This window comes from Taudactylus pleione, unplaced genomic scaffold, assembly GCF_031769625.1.
Source record: "Taudactylus pleione unplaced genomic scaffold, aTauple2 ptg000542l, whole genome shotgun sequence".
NCBI lineage: Eukaryota > Metazoa > Chordata > Amphibia > Anura > Myobatrachidae > Taudactylus > Taudactylus pleione.
The window spans coordinates 344,749-362,624 of NW_028284944.1; the positions used below are offsets into that span (position 1 = coordinate 344,749).

Consider the following 17,876-nt stretch of genomic DNA (forward strand, 5'->3'; position numbering starts at 1 on the left):
CTTCTCCCCCGATCGCTCAGTTTAGACGGCCGGCCAACTCTAGGAAGAGTCCTGGTGGTTCCGAACTTCTTCCATTTACGGATGATGGAGGCCACTGTGCTCATTGGGAAAGCAAAGCAGCAGATATTTTTCTGTAACCTTCCCCAGATTTGTGCCTTGAGACAATCCTGTCTCGGTGGTGTACAGACAATTCCTTGGACTTCATGCTTGGTTTGTGATCTGACATGCACTGTCAAGTGTGGGACCTTATATAGACAGGTGTATGCCTTTCAAAATCATGTCCAGTTAACTGAATTTACCACAGGTGCACTCCAATGAAGCTGTAGGAACATCTCAAGGAAGATCAGTGGAAACAGGATGCACCTGAGCTCAATTTTGAGTTTCATGGCAAAGGCTATGAATACTTATGTACATGTGATTTCTTAGTGTTTTTATTTAATTAAATTAGCAAAAATTGCAAAATAACTTCTTTACACGTTGTCATTATGGGGTACTGTGTGTAGAATTTTGAGGACAAAAATGAATTTATTCCATTTTGGAATAAGGCTGTAACATAACAAAATGTGGAAAAAGTGAAGCGTTGTGAATACTTTCCGGATGCACTGTATATTTTGGGAATTACTTCCATAAGGGTTATTACTGCGTCGGTCACAGGCCACAGCAAGAAAGCACTCAGACGTCACTAGAGAAACTCATGTAGTTTAAGAGAAGTTATTGTGATATGAGATGGGAAAGGGAACACACAATGACCCAGGTAAGTCTACATAACCAACTCTGGGGACTCAGCCACGTCCTGTAATGCCACGGTCCACAAAATGTCCCACCACACCAGAATCAACTAGGACAATGCTCCTGAAGACAACGTTGCCATCTGAGATGAAGAAGGTTGACCCAGGAGAACTTGTACCCTCCCATTACACCATTTCCATGTGATAATTCCTTGCCACAGAGGCTGGGCCCCTTCTCTGTCCAGGGAGTGACTTGCAGATATCACAGGATCGTCTGTGTTGGGTGGAGGCCTACCATGTCCATGCACGGGATGTGGCAACCCTCTGGAGCTGCTCTATGGACCGTGAACAGACCCTGGAATGTCAGATGGAAGTGCTGGACCTGTAACTGTGGTATATTGGGGTCATAATACTTAGTCCCGAGCTTCCAGGAGAATCCGTCTGTATGGCTCAAAGTCCTCAGGAATTGTGTCTGTAAGGTGAAACAACTAGTGAGTACAAGAAAATGCAAGGGCACACTCACTTCTATACCTGCTCACAGTCATCATTACACTGTACCACTCAAAGAGACCTTTATACCGACATGGCACAGTCATAGCCACAATTATTCACACCCTCGTCATTTTATTCGGTAAGTACAGACTTTGAAAAATATAACTATACTGTGGATATACTGCGGGTACCACAGGTGACGTCACTACACAGCGACACAACACCCGCAGGATGAGTGATGGTTATACTCCGGGTACCACAGGTGACGTCACTACACAGCGACACAACACCCGCAGGAGGAGTGATGGCTATACTGCGGGTACCACAGGTGACGTCACTACACAGCGACACAACACCCGCAGGAGGAGTGATGGTTATACTGCGGGTACCACAGGTGACGTCAGTACACAGCGACACAACACCCGTAGAAGGAGTGATGGTTATACTGCGGGTACCACAGGTGACGTCACTACAAAGCGACACAACACCCGTAGAAGGAGTGATGGTTATACTGCGGGTACCACAGGTGACGTCACTACACAGCGACACAACACCCGTAGGAGGAGTGATGGTTATACTGCAGGTACCACAGGTGACGTCACTACACAGCGACACAACACCCGTAGAAGGAGTGATGGTTATACTGCGGGTACCACAGGTGACGTCACTACACAGCGACACAACACCCGTAACAGCAGTGATGGTTATACTGCAGGTACCACAGGTGACGTCACTAAACAGCGACACAACACCCGCAGAAGGAGTGATGGTTATACTGCGGGTACCACAGGTGACATCACTACACAGCGACACAACGCCCGCAGGAGGAGTGATGGTTATACTGCGGGTGCCACAGGTGACGTCACTACAAAGCGACACAACACGTTATACTGCGGGTACCACAGGTGACATCACTACACAGCGACACAAGACCCGCAGGAGGAGTGATGGTTATACTGCGGGTACCACAGGTGACGTCACTACACAGCGACACAACACCCGCAAGAGGAGTGATGGTTATACTGCGGGTACCACAGGTGACGTCACTACAAAGCGAAACAACACCCGCAGGAGGAGTGATGGTTATACTGCGGGTACCACAGGTGACGTCACTACACAGCGACACAACACCCGCAGGAGGAGTGATGAAATACTGCTGGTACCACATGTGACGTCACTACACAGCGACACAACACCCACAGGAGGAGTGATGGTTATACTGCAGGTACAACAGGTGACGTCACTACACAGCGACACAACACCCGTTGAAGGAGTGATGGTTATACTGCGGGTACCACAGTTGACGTCACTACACAGCGACACAACACCCGCAGAAGGAGTGATGGTTATACTGCGGGTACCACAGGTGACGTCACTACACAGCGACACAACACCCGCAGGAGGAGTGATGGTAATACTGCGGGTACCACAGGTGACGTCACTACACAGCGACACAACACCTGTAGAAGGAGTGATGGTTATACTGCGGGTACCACAGGTGACGGCACTACACAGCGACACAACATCTGCAGGAGGAGTGATGGTTATACTGCGGGTACCATAGGTGACGTCACTACACAGCGACACAACACCCGTAGAAGAAGTGATGGTTATACTGCGGGTACCACAGGTGACGTCACTACACAGCGACACAACACCCGCAGGAGGAGTGATGGTTATACTGCTGGTACCACAGGTGACGTCACTACACAGCGACACAACACCCGTAGAAGGAGTGATGGTTATACTGCGGGTACCACAGGTGACGTCACTACACAGCGACACAACACCCGTAGGAGGAGTGATGGTTATACTGCGGGTACCACAGGTGACGTCACTACACAGCGACACAACACCCGTAACAGCAGTGATGGTTATACTGCAGGTACCACAGGTGACGTCACTACACAGCGACACAACACCCGCAGGAGGAGTGATGGTTATACTGCGGGTGCCACAGGTGACGTCACTACAAAGCGACACAACACGTTATACTGCGGGTACCACAGGTGACGTCACTACACAGCGACACAACATCTGCAGGAGGAGTGATGGTTATACTGCGGGTACCACAGGTGACGTCACTACACAGCGACACAACACCCGTAGAAGGAGTGATGGTTATACTGCGGGTACCACAGGTGACGTCACTACACAGCGACACAACACCCGCAGGAGGAGTGATGGTTATACTGCAGGTACCACAGGTGACGTCACTACACAGCAACACAACACCCGCAGGAGGAGTGATGATTATACTGCGGGTACCACACACTAAGCGTCACTATACAGCGACACAACACCCGTAGAAGCAGTGATGGTTATACTGCGGGTACCACAGGTGACGGCACTACACAGCGACACAACACCCGTAGAAGCAGTGATGGTTATACTGCGGGTACCACAGGTGACGTCACTACAAAGCGACACAAAACCCGCAGGAGGAGTGATGGTTATACTGCGGGTACCACAGGTGACGTCACTACAAAGCGACACAAAACCCGCAGGAGGAGTGATGGTTATACTGCGGGTACCACAGGTGACGTCACTACACAGCAACACAACACCCGCAGGAGGAGTGATGATTATACTGCGGGTACCACACACTAAGCGTTACATCAGTCATACACACTTACCCCTGCTCACACTAAGCATTACATCATTCTTACACACCATTACCCCTGCTCACACTGAGCGTTACATCATTCATACACACTAAGCGTTACATTAGTCATACACACCATTAACCCTGCTCACACTGAGCGTTACATCATTCATACACACTAAGCGTTACATTAGTCATACACACCATTACCCCTGCTCACACTGAGCGTTACATAATTCATACACACTAAGCGTTACATCAGTCATACACATCGTTACCCTTGCTCACACTAAGCGTTACATCATTCATACACACCGTTACCCCTGCTCACACTGAGCGTTACATCATTCATACACGCTAAGCGTTACATGAGTCATACACACCGTTACCCCTGCTCACACTCAGCGTTACATCATTCATACACACTAAGCGTTACATCAGTCATACACACCGTTACCCCTGCTCACACTGAGCGTTACATCATTCATACACACTAAGCGTTACATCAGTTACACACACCGTTACCCCTGCTCACACTAAGTGTTACATCATTCATACACACTAAGCGTTACATCAGTCATACACACTAAGCGTTAAATCATTCATACACACCGTTACCCCTGCTCACACTGAGCATTACATCATTCATACACACTAAGCGATACATCAGTCATAAACACCGTTACCCCTGCACACACTGAGCGTTACATCATTCATACACACTAAGCGTTACATCAGTCATACACACTAAGCGTTACATTATTCATACACACTAAGCGTTACATTAGTCGTACACACCGTTACCCCTGCTCACACTAAGCATTACATTATTCATACACACTAAGCGTTACATCAGTCATACACACCGTTACCACACACTAAGCATTACATCAGTCATACACACCGTTACCCATCATACACTCAGCGTTACATCAGTCATACACACCGTTACATCATTCATACACACCGTTACCCCTGCTCACACTAAGCATCATACACACCGTTACCCGTCATACACTCAGCGTTACTTCAGTCATACACACCGTTACCCCTGCTCACACTAAGCGTTACATCAGTCATACACACTAAGCGTTACATAAGTCATACACACCGTTACCCCTGCTCCCACTAAGCGTTACCTCAGTCATACACACTAAGCGTTACATCAGTCATACACACCGTTACCCCTGCTCACACTAAGCGTTACATCAGTCATACACACCGTTACCCTTGCTCACACTGAGCGTTACATCATTCATAGACACCGTTACCCCTGCTCACACTGAGCCTTACATCATTCATGCACACTAAGCTTTACATCAGTCATACACACCATTACCGCAGCTCACACTAAGCGTTGCATCATTCATACACACTAAGCGTTACATCAGTCATACACACCATTACCCGTGCCCACACTGAGCGTTACATCATTCATACACACTAAGCGTTACATCAGTCATACACACCGTTACCCCTGCTCACACTGAGCGGTACATCAGTCATACACACTAAGAGTTACATCAGTCATACACACCATTACCCCTGCTCACACTGAGCGGTACATCAGTTATACATACTAAGCGTTACATCAGTCATACACACCATTACCCCTGCTCACACTAAGCGTTACATCAGTCATACACACCATTACCCCTGCTCACTCTAAGCGTTGCATCAGTCATACACACCATTACCACTGCTCACACTGAGTGTTACATCAGTCATACACACTAAGCGTTACATCAGTCATGCACACTGTTACCCCTGCTCACACTGAGCGTTACATCATTCATACACACTAAGCGTTACATCATTCTTACACTCCGTTACCCCTGCTCACACTGAGCGTTACATCAGTCATACACACTAATCGTTACATCAGTCATACAAACCGTTACCCCTGCTCACACTACGCATTACATCAGTCATACATACCATTACCCCTGCACACACTGAGCGTTACATCATTCATACACACTAAGCGTTATATCAGTCATACACACTAAGCGTTACATTATTCATACACACTAAGCGTTACATTAGTCGTACACACCGTTACCCCTGCTCACACTAAGCGTTACATTATTCATACACACTAAGCGTTACATCAGTCATACACACCGTTACCACACACTAAGCATTACATCAGTCAGACACACCGTTACCCATCATACACTCAGCGTTACATCAGTCATACACACCGTTACATCATTCATACACACCGTTACCCCTGCTCACACTAAGCATCATACACACCGTTACCCGTCATACACTCAGCGTTACTTCAGTCATACACACCGTTACCCCTGCTCACACTAAGCGTTACATCAGTCATACACACTAAGCGTTACATAAGTCATACACACCGTTACCCCTGCTCCCACTAAGCGTTACCTCAGTCATACACACTAAGCGTTACATCAGTCATACACACCGTTACCCTTGCTCACACTGAGCGTTACATCATTCATAGACACCGTTACCCCTGCTCACACTGAGCCTTACATCATTCATGCACACTAAGCTTTACATCAGTCATACACACCGTTACCGCAGCTCACACTAAGCGTTGCATCATTCATACACACTAAGCGTTACATCAGTCATACACACCATTACCCGTGCCCACACTGAGCATTACATCATTCATACACACTAAGCGTTACATCAGTCATGCACACTGTTACCCCTGCTCACACTGAGCGGTACATCAGTCATACATACTAAGCGTTACATCAGTCATACACACCATTACCCCTGCTCACTCTAAGCGTTGCATCAGTCATACACACCATTACCCCTGCTCACACTGAGTGTTACATCAGTCATACACACTAAGCGTTACATCAGTCATGCACACTGTTACCCCTGCTCACACTGAGCGTTACATCATTCATACACACTAAGAGTTACATCATTCATACACACTAAGAGTTACATCAGTCATACACACTAAACGTTACATCAGTCATACACACTAGGCGTTACATCAGTCATACACACCGTTACCCCTGCTCACACTGAGCGTTACATATTTCATACACACTAAGCGTTACATCATTCATACACTCCGTTACCCCTGCTCACACTGAGCGTTACATCAGTCATACACACTAATCGTTACATCAGTCATACAAACCGTTACCCCTGCTCACACTACGCATTACATCATTCATACATACCATTACCCCTGCTCACACTAAGCGTTACATCATTCATACACACTAAGCGTTACATCAGTCATACATACCGTTACCCCTGCTCACACTGAGCGTTACATCATTCATACACACTAAGCGTTACATCAGTCATACACACCGTTACACCTGCTCACACTTAGCGTTACATCATTCATACACACTAAGCGTTACATCAGTCATACACACCATTACCCCTGCTCACACTGAGCGTTACATCATTCATACACACTAAGAGTTACATCAGTCATACACACTAAGCGTTACATCAGTCAAACACACTAAGCGTCACGTCAGTCATACACACTAAGCGTCACATCATACATACACACCGTTACCCCTGCTCACACTGAGCGTTACATCAGTCATACACACTAATCATTACATAAGTCATACAAACCATTACCCCTGCTCACACTAAGCGTTACATCATTCATACATACCGTTACCCCTGCTCACACTAAGCGTTATATCAGTCATACACACCGTTACCCCTGCTCACACTGAGCGTTACATCATTCATACACACTAGGCGTTACATTCATACACACCATTACCCGTGCTCACACTAAGCGTTACATTAGTCACACACACCGTTACCCCTGCTCACACTAAGCATTACATCAGTCATACACACTAAGCGTTACATCAGTCATACACACTAAGCGTTACATCAGTCATACACACTAAGCGTTACATCAATCATACACACCGTTACCCCTGCTCACACTAAGCGTTACATCAGTCATACACACCGTTACCCCTGCTCACACTAAGCATTACATCAGTCACACACACCGTTACCCCTGCTCACACTAAGCGTTACATCAGTCATCCACACTAAGCGTTACATCATTCATACACACTAAGCGTTACATCAGTCATACACACCGTTACCCCTGCTCACACTGAGCGTTACATCAGTTATACACACCGTTACCCCTGCTCACACTAAGCGTTACATCAGTCATACACACTAAGCGTTACATCAGTCATACACACCGTTACCCCTGCTCACACTAAGCATTACATCATTCATACACACTAAGAGTTACATCAGTCATACACACCGTTACACCTGCTCACACTGAGCGTTACATCATTCATACACACTAAGCGTTACATCAGTCATACACACCGTACCCCTGCTCACACTGAGCGTTACATCATTCATACACACTAAGAGTTACATCAGTCATACACACTAAGCGTTACATCAGTCAAACACACTAAGCGTCACGTCAGTCATACACACTAAGCGTCACATCATACATACACACCGTTACCCCTGCTCACACTGAGCGTTACATCAGTCATACACACTAATCGTTACATAAGTCATACAAACCATTACCCCTGCTCACACTAAGCGTTACATCATTCATACATACCGTTACCCCTGCTCACACTAAGCTTTACATCAGTCATACACACCGTTACCCCTGCTCACACTGAGCGTTACATCATTCATACACACTAGGCGTTACATCAGTCATACACACCATTACCCGTGCTCACACTAAGCGTTACATTAGTTACACACACCGTTACCCCTGCTCACACTAAGCATTACATCAGTCATACACACTAAGCGTTACATCAGTCATACACACTAAGCGTTACATCAGTCATACACACTAAGCGTTACATCAATCATACACACCGTTACCCCTGCTCACACTAAGCGTTACATCAGTTATACACACCATTACCCCTGCTCACACTAAGCGTTACATCAGTCATACACACCGTTACCCCTGCTCACACTGAGTGTTACATCAGTCACACACACCGTTACCCCTGCTCACACTAAGCGTTACATCAGTCATCCACACTAAGCGTTACATCATTCATACACACTAAGCGTTACATCAGTCATACACACTGTTACCCCTGCTCACACTGAGCGTTACATCAGTTATACACACCGTTACCCCTGCTCACACTAAGCGTTACATCAGTCATACACACTAAGCGTTACATCAGTCATACACACCATTACCCCTGCTCACACTAAGCATTACATCAGTCATACACACTAAGCGTTACATCATTCACACACACCGTTACCCCTGCTCACACTAAGCATTACATCAGTCATACACACTGTTACCCCTGCTCACACTAAGCGTTACATCAGTCATACACACCGTTACCCCTGCTCACACTCAGCGTTACATCAGTCATACACACCTTTACCCCTGCTCACACTAAGCGTTACATCAGTCATACACACCATTACCCCTGCTCACACTAAGCGTTACATCAGTCATACACACCATTACCCCTGCTCACACTAAGCGGTACATCAGTCATACACACCATTACCCCTGCTCACACTAAGCGTTACATCAGTCATACACACCGTTACCCCTGCTCACACTAAGCGTTACATCGGTCACACACACCATTACCCCTGCTCACACTAAGCATTACATCATTTACACACACCGTTACCCCTGCTCACACTAAGCGTTACATCAGTCATACACAACGTTACCCCTGCTCACACTAAGCGTTACAACAGTCATACACACTAGGCGTTACATCAGTCATACACACCATTACCCGTGCTCACACTAAGCGTTACATTAGTTACACACACCGTTACCCCTGCTCACACTAAGCATTACATCAGTCATACACACTAAGCGTTACATCAGTCATACACACTAAGCGTTACATCAGTCATACACACTAAGCGTTACATCAATCATACACACCGTTACCCCTGCTCACACTAAGCGTTACATCAGTCATACACACTACGCATTACATCAGTCATACACACCGTTACCCCTGCTCACACTAAGCATTACATCATTCATACACACTAAGAGTTACATCAGTCATCCACACTAAGCGTTACGTCAGTCATAGACACCGTAACCACTGCACACACTAAGCAATACATCATTCATACACAATAAGCGTTACATCATTCATACACACTAAGCGTTACATCATTCTTACACATTAAGCATTACATCATTCATACACACTAAGCGTTACATCATTCATACACACTAAGCATTACATCAGTCACACACACCATTACCTCTGCTCACACTAAGCGTTACATCAGTTATACACACCGTTACCCCTGCTCACACTAAGCGTTACTTCAGTCATACACACCGTTACCCCTGCTCACACTGAGTGTTACATCAGTCACACACACCGTTACCCCTGCTCACACTAAGCGTTACATCAGTCATCCACACTAAGCGTTACATCATTCATACACACTAAGTGTTACATCAGTCATACACACCGTTACCCCTGCTCACACTGAGCATTACATCAGTTATACACACCGTTACCCCTGCTCACACTAAGCCTTACGTCAGTCATACACACTAAGCGTTACCTCAGTCATACACACCGTTACCCCTGCTCACACTAAGCATTACATCATTCATACACACTAAGAGTTACATCAGTCATCCACACTAAGCGTTACGTCAGTCATAGACACCGTAACCACTGCTCACACTAAGCAATACATCATTCATACACAATAAGCGTTACATCATTCATACACACTAAGCGTTACATCATTCTTACACATTAAGCATTACATCATTCATACACACTAAGCGTTACATCATTCATACACACTAAGCGTTACATCAGTCATACACACCGTTACCACTGCTCACACTAAGCGTTACATCATTCATACACACTAAGCGTTACATCAGTCATACACACCATTACCCGTGCTCACACTAAGCGTTACATCATTCATACACACTAAGCGTTACATCAGTCATACACACTAAGCATTACATCAGTCACACACACCGTTACCCCTGATCACATTAAGCGTTACATCATTCATACACACTAAGCGTTACATCAGTCATACACACGGTTACCCCTGCTCACACTGAGTGTTACATCAGTCACACACACCGTTACCCCTGCTCACACTAAGCATTACATCAGTCACACACACCAATACCCCTGCTCACACTAAGTGTTACATCAGTCATACACACCATTACCCTGCTCACACTAAGCGTTACATCAGTCATACACACCGTTACCCCTGCTCACACTAAGCATTACCTCAGTCACACACACCGTTACCCCTGCTCACACTAAGCGTTACATCAGTCATACACACCGTTACCCCTGCTCACACTAAGCATTACATCATTCACACACACCGTTACCCCTGCTTACACTAAGCGTTACATCAGTCATACACAACGTTACCCTGCTCACACTAAGCATTACATCAGTCAAACACACTAAGCATTACATCATTCACACACACCGTTACCCCTGCTTACACTAAGCGTTACATCAGTCATACACACCGTTACCCCTGCTCCCACTAAGCATTACATCAGTAATACACACTAAGCATTACATCAGTCACACACACCATTACCTCTGCTCACACTAAGCGTTACATCAGTCATACACACCATTACCCCTGCTCACACTAAGCATTAAATCAGTCATACACACTAAGCATTACATCAGTCACACACACCATTACCCCTGCTCACAGAAAGTGTTACATCAGTCATACACACCATTACTCCTGCTCACACTAAGCGTTACATCAGTCACACACACCATTACCCCTGCTCACACTAAGCATTACATCATTCACACACACCGTTACCCCTGCTCACACTAAGCGTTACATCAGTCATACACAACGTTACCCCTGCTCACACTAAGTGTTACATCAGTCATACACACTAAGCATTACATCAGTCACACACACCATTACCCCTGCTCACACTAAGCGTTACATCAGTCATACACACTGTTACCCCTGCTCACACTAAGCATTACATCAGTCATACACACTAAGCGTTACATCAGTCACACACACCGTTACCCCTGCTCACACTAAGCGTTACATCAGTCATACACACTAAGCGTTACATCAGTCACACACACCATTACCCCTGCTCACAGAAAGTGTTACATCAGTCATACACACCATTACTCCTGCTCACACTAAGCGTTACATCAGTCACACACACCATTACCCCTGCTCACACTAAGCATTACATCATTCACACACACCGTTACCCCTGCTCACACTAAGTGTTACATCAGTCATACACACTAAGCATTACATCAGTCACACACACCATTACCCCTGCTCACACTAAGCGTTACATCAGTCATACACACCGTTACCCCTGCTCACACTAAGCATTACATCAGTCATACACACTAAGCGTTACATCAGTCACACACACCGTTACCTCTGCTCACACTAAGCGTTACATCAGTCATACACACTAAGCGTTACATCAGTCATACACACCGTTACCCCTGCTCACACTAAGCGTTACATCAGTCATACACAACGTTACCCCTGCTCACACTAAGCGTTACATCAGTCATACACACTAAGCGTTACATCAGTCATACACACCTTTACCCCTGCTCACACTAAGCATTACATCAGTCATACACACTAAGCATTACATCAGTCACACACACCATTACCCATGCTCACACTAAGCGTTACATCAGTCATACACACCATTACCCCTGCTCACACTAAGCATTACATCAGTCATACACACTAAGCGTTACATCAGTCACACACACCGTTACCCCTGCTCACACTAAGCGTTACATCAGTCATACACAACATTACCCCTGCTCACACTAAGCGTTACATCAGTCATACACACTAAGCATTACATCAGTCATACACACCGTTACCCATGCTCACACTAAGCATTACATCAGTCATACACACTAAGCATTACATCAGTCACACACACCGTTACCCCTGCTCACACTAAGCGTTACATCAGTCATACACACCATTACCCCTGCTCACACTAAGCATTACATCAGTCATACACACTAAGCGTTACATCATTCATACACACTAAGTGTTACTTCAGTCATACACACCGTTACCCCTGCTCACACTGAGCGTTACATCAATCATACACACCGTTACCCCTGCTCACACTAAGCGTTACATCAGTCATACACACCATTACCCCTACTCACACTAAGCGTTACATCAGTCATACACACCTTTACCCCTGCTCACACTAAGCGTTACATCAGTCACACACACCATTACCCTTGCTCACACTAAGCATTACATCAGTCATACACACCATTACCCCTGCTCACACTAAGCGTTACATCAGTCATACACACCGTTACCGCTGCTCACACTAAGCGTTACATCAGTCATACACACCATTACCCCTACTCACACTAAGCGTTACATCAGTCATACACACCTTTACCCCTGCTCACACTAAGCGTTACATCAGTCATACACACCATTACCCCTGCTCACACTAAGCGTTACATCAGTCATACACACCATTACCCCTGCTCACACTAAGCGTTACACCACACATATACACATAGTTACCCCTGCTCACACTAAGCATTACATCAGTCACACACACCATTACCCCTGCTCACACTAAGCATTACATCAGTCATACACAACGTTACCCCTGCTCGCACTAAGCGTTACATCAGTCATACACACCGTTACCCCTGCTCACACTAAGCAATACATCAGTCATACACACTAACCATTACATCAGTCACACACACCATTACCCCTGCTCACACTAATCAATACATCAGTCATACACAACGTTACCCCTGCTCACACTAAGCGTTACATCAGTCATACACACTAAGCGTTACATCAGTCATACACACCGATACCCCTGCTCACACTAAGCATTACATCAGTCATACACACCATTACCCCTGCTCACACTAAGCATTACATCATTCACACACACCGTTACCCCTGCTCACACTAAGTGTTACATCAGTCATACACACTAAGCATTACATCAGTCACACACACCATTACCCCTGCTCACACTAAGCGTTACATCAGTCATACACACCGTTACCCCTGCTCACACTAAGCATTACATCAGTCATACACACTAAGCGTTACATCAGTCACACACACCGTTACCTCTGCTCACACTAAGCGTTACATCAGTCATACACACTAAGCGTTACATCAGTCATACACACCGTTACCCCTGCTCACACTAAGCGTTACATCAGTCATACACAACGTTACCCCTGCTCACACTAAGCGTTACATCAGTCATACACACTAAGCGTTACATCAGTCATACACACCTTTACCCCTGCTCACACTAAGCATTACATCAGTCATACACACTAAGCATTACATCAGTCACACACACCATTACCCATGCTCACACTAAGCGTTACATCAGTCATACACACCATTACCCCTGCTCACACTAAGCATTACATCAGTCATACACACTAAGCGTTACATCAGTCACACACACCGTTACCCCTGCTCACACTAAGCGTTACATCAGTCATACACAACATTACCCCTGCTCACACTAAGCGTTACATCAGTCATACACACTAAGCATTACATCAGTCATACACACCGTTACCCATGCTCACACTAAGCATTACATCAGTCATACACACTAAGCATTACATCAGTCACACACACCGTTACCCCTGCTCACACTAAGCGTTACATCAGTCATACACACCATTACCCCTGCTCACACTAAGCATTACATCAGTCATACACACTAAGCGTTACATCATTCATACACACTAAGTGTTACTTCAGTCATACACACCGTTACCCCTGCTCACACTGAGCGTTACATCAATCATACACACCGTTACCCCTGCTCACACTAAGCGTTACATCAGTCATACACACCATTACCCCTACTCACACTAAGCGTTACATCAGTCATACACACCTTTACCCCTGCTCACACTAAGCGTTACATCAGTCACACACACCATTACCCTTGCTCACACTAAGCATTACATCAGTCATACACACCATTACCCCTGCTCACACTAAGCGTTACATCAGTCATACACACCGTTACCGCTGCTCACACTAAGCGTTACATCAGTCATACACACCATTACCCCTACTCACACTAAGCGTTACATCAGTCATACACACCTTTACCCCTGCTCACACTAAGCGTTACATCAGTCATACACACCATTACCCCTGCTCACACTAAGCGTTACATCAGTCATACACACCATTACCCCTGCTCACACTAAGCGTTACACCACACATATACACATAGTTACCCCTGCTCACACTAAGCATTACATCAGTCACACACACCATTACCCCTGCTCACACTAAGCATTACATCAGTCATACACAACGTTACCCCTGCTCGCACTAAGCGTTACATCAGTCATACACACCGTTACCCCTGCTCACACTAAGCAATACATCAGTCATACACACTAACCATTACATCAGTCACACACACCATTACCCCTGCTCACACTAATCAATACATCAGTCATACACAACGTTACCCCTGCTCACACTAAGCGTTACATCAGTCATACACACTAAGCGTTACATCAGTCATACACACCGATACCCCTGCTCACACTAAGCATTACATCAGTCATACACACCATTACCCCTGCTCACACTAAGCGTTACATCAGTCATACACACTAAGCGTTACATCAGTCACAAACACCGTTACCCCTGCTTACACTAAGCGTTACATCAGTCATACACACTAAGCGTTACATCAGTCATACACACCGTTACCCCTGCTCACACTAAGCGTTACATCAGTCATACACATTAAGCGTTACATCAGTCATACACAAGGTTACCCCTGCTCACACTAAGCGTTACATCAGTCATACACACCGCACACTAAACGTTACATCAGTCATACACACCGCACACTAAGCGTTACATCAATCATACACACTATTTCCCCTGCTCACACTAAGCGTTACATCAGTCATACACACCATTACCCCTGCTCACACTAAGCATTACATCAGTCACACACACCATTACCCCTGCTCACTCTAAGCGTTACATCATTCACACACCGTAACCCCTGCTCACACTAAGCGTTACATCAGTCACACACACCGTTACCCCTGCTCACACTAAGCGTTACATCAGTCACACACACCGTTACCCCTGCTCACACTAAGCGTTACATCAGTCATACACACTAAGCATTACATCAGTCACACACACCATTACCCCTGCTCACACTAAGCATTACATCAGTCATACACACCGTTACCCCTGCTCACACTAAGCATTACATCAGTCATACACACTAAGCGTTACATCAGTCACACACACCGTTACCTCTGCTCACACTAAGCGTTACATCAGTCATACTCACTAAGCGTTACATCAGTCATACACACCGTTACCCCTGCTCACACTAAGCGTTACATCAGTCATACACAACGTTACCCCTGCTCACACTAAGCGTTACATCAGTCATACACAACGTTACCCCTGCTCACACTAAGCGTTACATCAGTCATACACACTAAGCGTTACATCAGTCATACACACCGTTACCCCTGCTCACACTAAGCATTACATCAGTCATACACACTAAGCATTACTTCAATCACACACACCATTACCCATGCTCACACTAAGTGTTACATCAGTCATACACACCATTACCCCTGCTCACACTAAGCATTACATCAGTCATACACACTAAGCGTTACATCAGTCACACACACCGTTACCCCTGCTCACACTAAGCGTTACATCAGTCATACACACTAAGCGTTACATCAGTCACACACACCATTACCCCTGCTCACACTAAGCATTACATCAGTCATACACAACATTACCCCTGCTCACACTAAGCGTTACATCAGTCATACACACCATTACCCCTGCTCACACTAAGCATTACATCAGTCATACACACTAAGCGATACATCATTCATACACACTAAGTGTTACTTCAGTCATACACATCGTTACCCCTGCTCACACTAAGCATTACATCAGTCATACACACTAAGCATTACTTCAATCACACACACCATTACCCATGCTCACACTAAGCGTTACATCAGTCATACACACCATTACCCCTGCTCACACTAAGCATTACATCAGTCATACACACTAAGCGTTACATCAGTCACACACACCGTTACCCCTGCTCACACTAAGCGTTACATCAGTCATACACACTAAGCATTACATCAGTCACACACACCATTACCCCTGCTCACACTAAGCATTACATCAGTCATACACAACATTACCCCTGCTCACACTAAGCATTACATCAGTCATACACACCATTACCCCTGCTCACACTAAGCGTTACATCAGTCATACACACCGTTACCCCTGCTCACACTAAGCGTTACATCAGTCATACACACCGTTACCCCTGCTCACACTAAGCGTTACATCAGTCATACACACCATTACCCCTACTCACACTAAGCGTTACATCAGTCATACACACCTTTACCCCTGCTCACACTAAGCGTTACATCAGTCATACACACCGTTACCCCTGCTCACACTAAGCATTACATCAGTCACACACACCGTTACCCCTGCTCACACTAAGCGTTACATCAGTCATCCACACTAAGCGTTACATCATTCATACACACTAAGCGTTACATCAGTCATACACACCGTTACCCCTGCTCACACTGAGCGTTACATCAGTTATACACACCGTTACCCCTGCTCACACTAAGCGTTACATCAGTCATACACACTAAGCGTTACATCAGTCATACACACCGTTACCCCTGCTCACACTAAGCATTACATCATTCATACACACTAAGAGTTACATCAGTCATACACACCGTTACACCTGCTCACACTGAGCGTTACATCATTCATACACACTAAGCGTTACATCAGTCATACACACCGTACCCCTGCTCACACTGAGCGTTACATCATTCATACACACTAAGAGTTACATCAGTCATACACACTAAGCGTTACATCAGTCAAACACACTAAGCGTCACGTCAGTCATACAC

The 17,876-nt window shown here is 45.7% G+C and overlaps 1 long non-coding RNA gene across 1 annotated transcript in view; it reads right to left on the bottom strand.

Moving 5' to 3' along the window:
• Positions 1–683: 683 nt before the first annotated feature.
• LOC148500849 (uncharacterized) overlaps positions 684–17,876 on the bottom strand; it is a 162,679-nt gene continuing 145,486 nt past the window's right edge. Inside the window, exon 2 of the long non-coding RNA XR_015870113.1 lies at positions 684–1,200. This is a non-coding gene — a long non-coding RNA (uncharacterized LOC148500849). The remainder of the gene's footprint in view (positions 1,201–17,876) is intronic.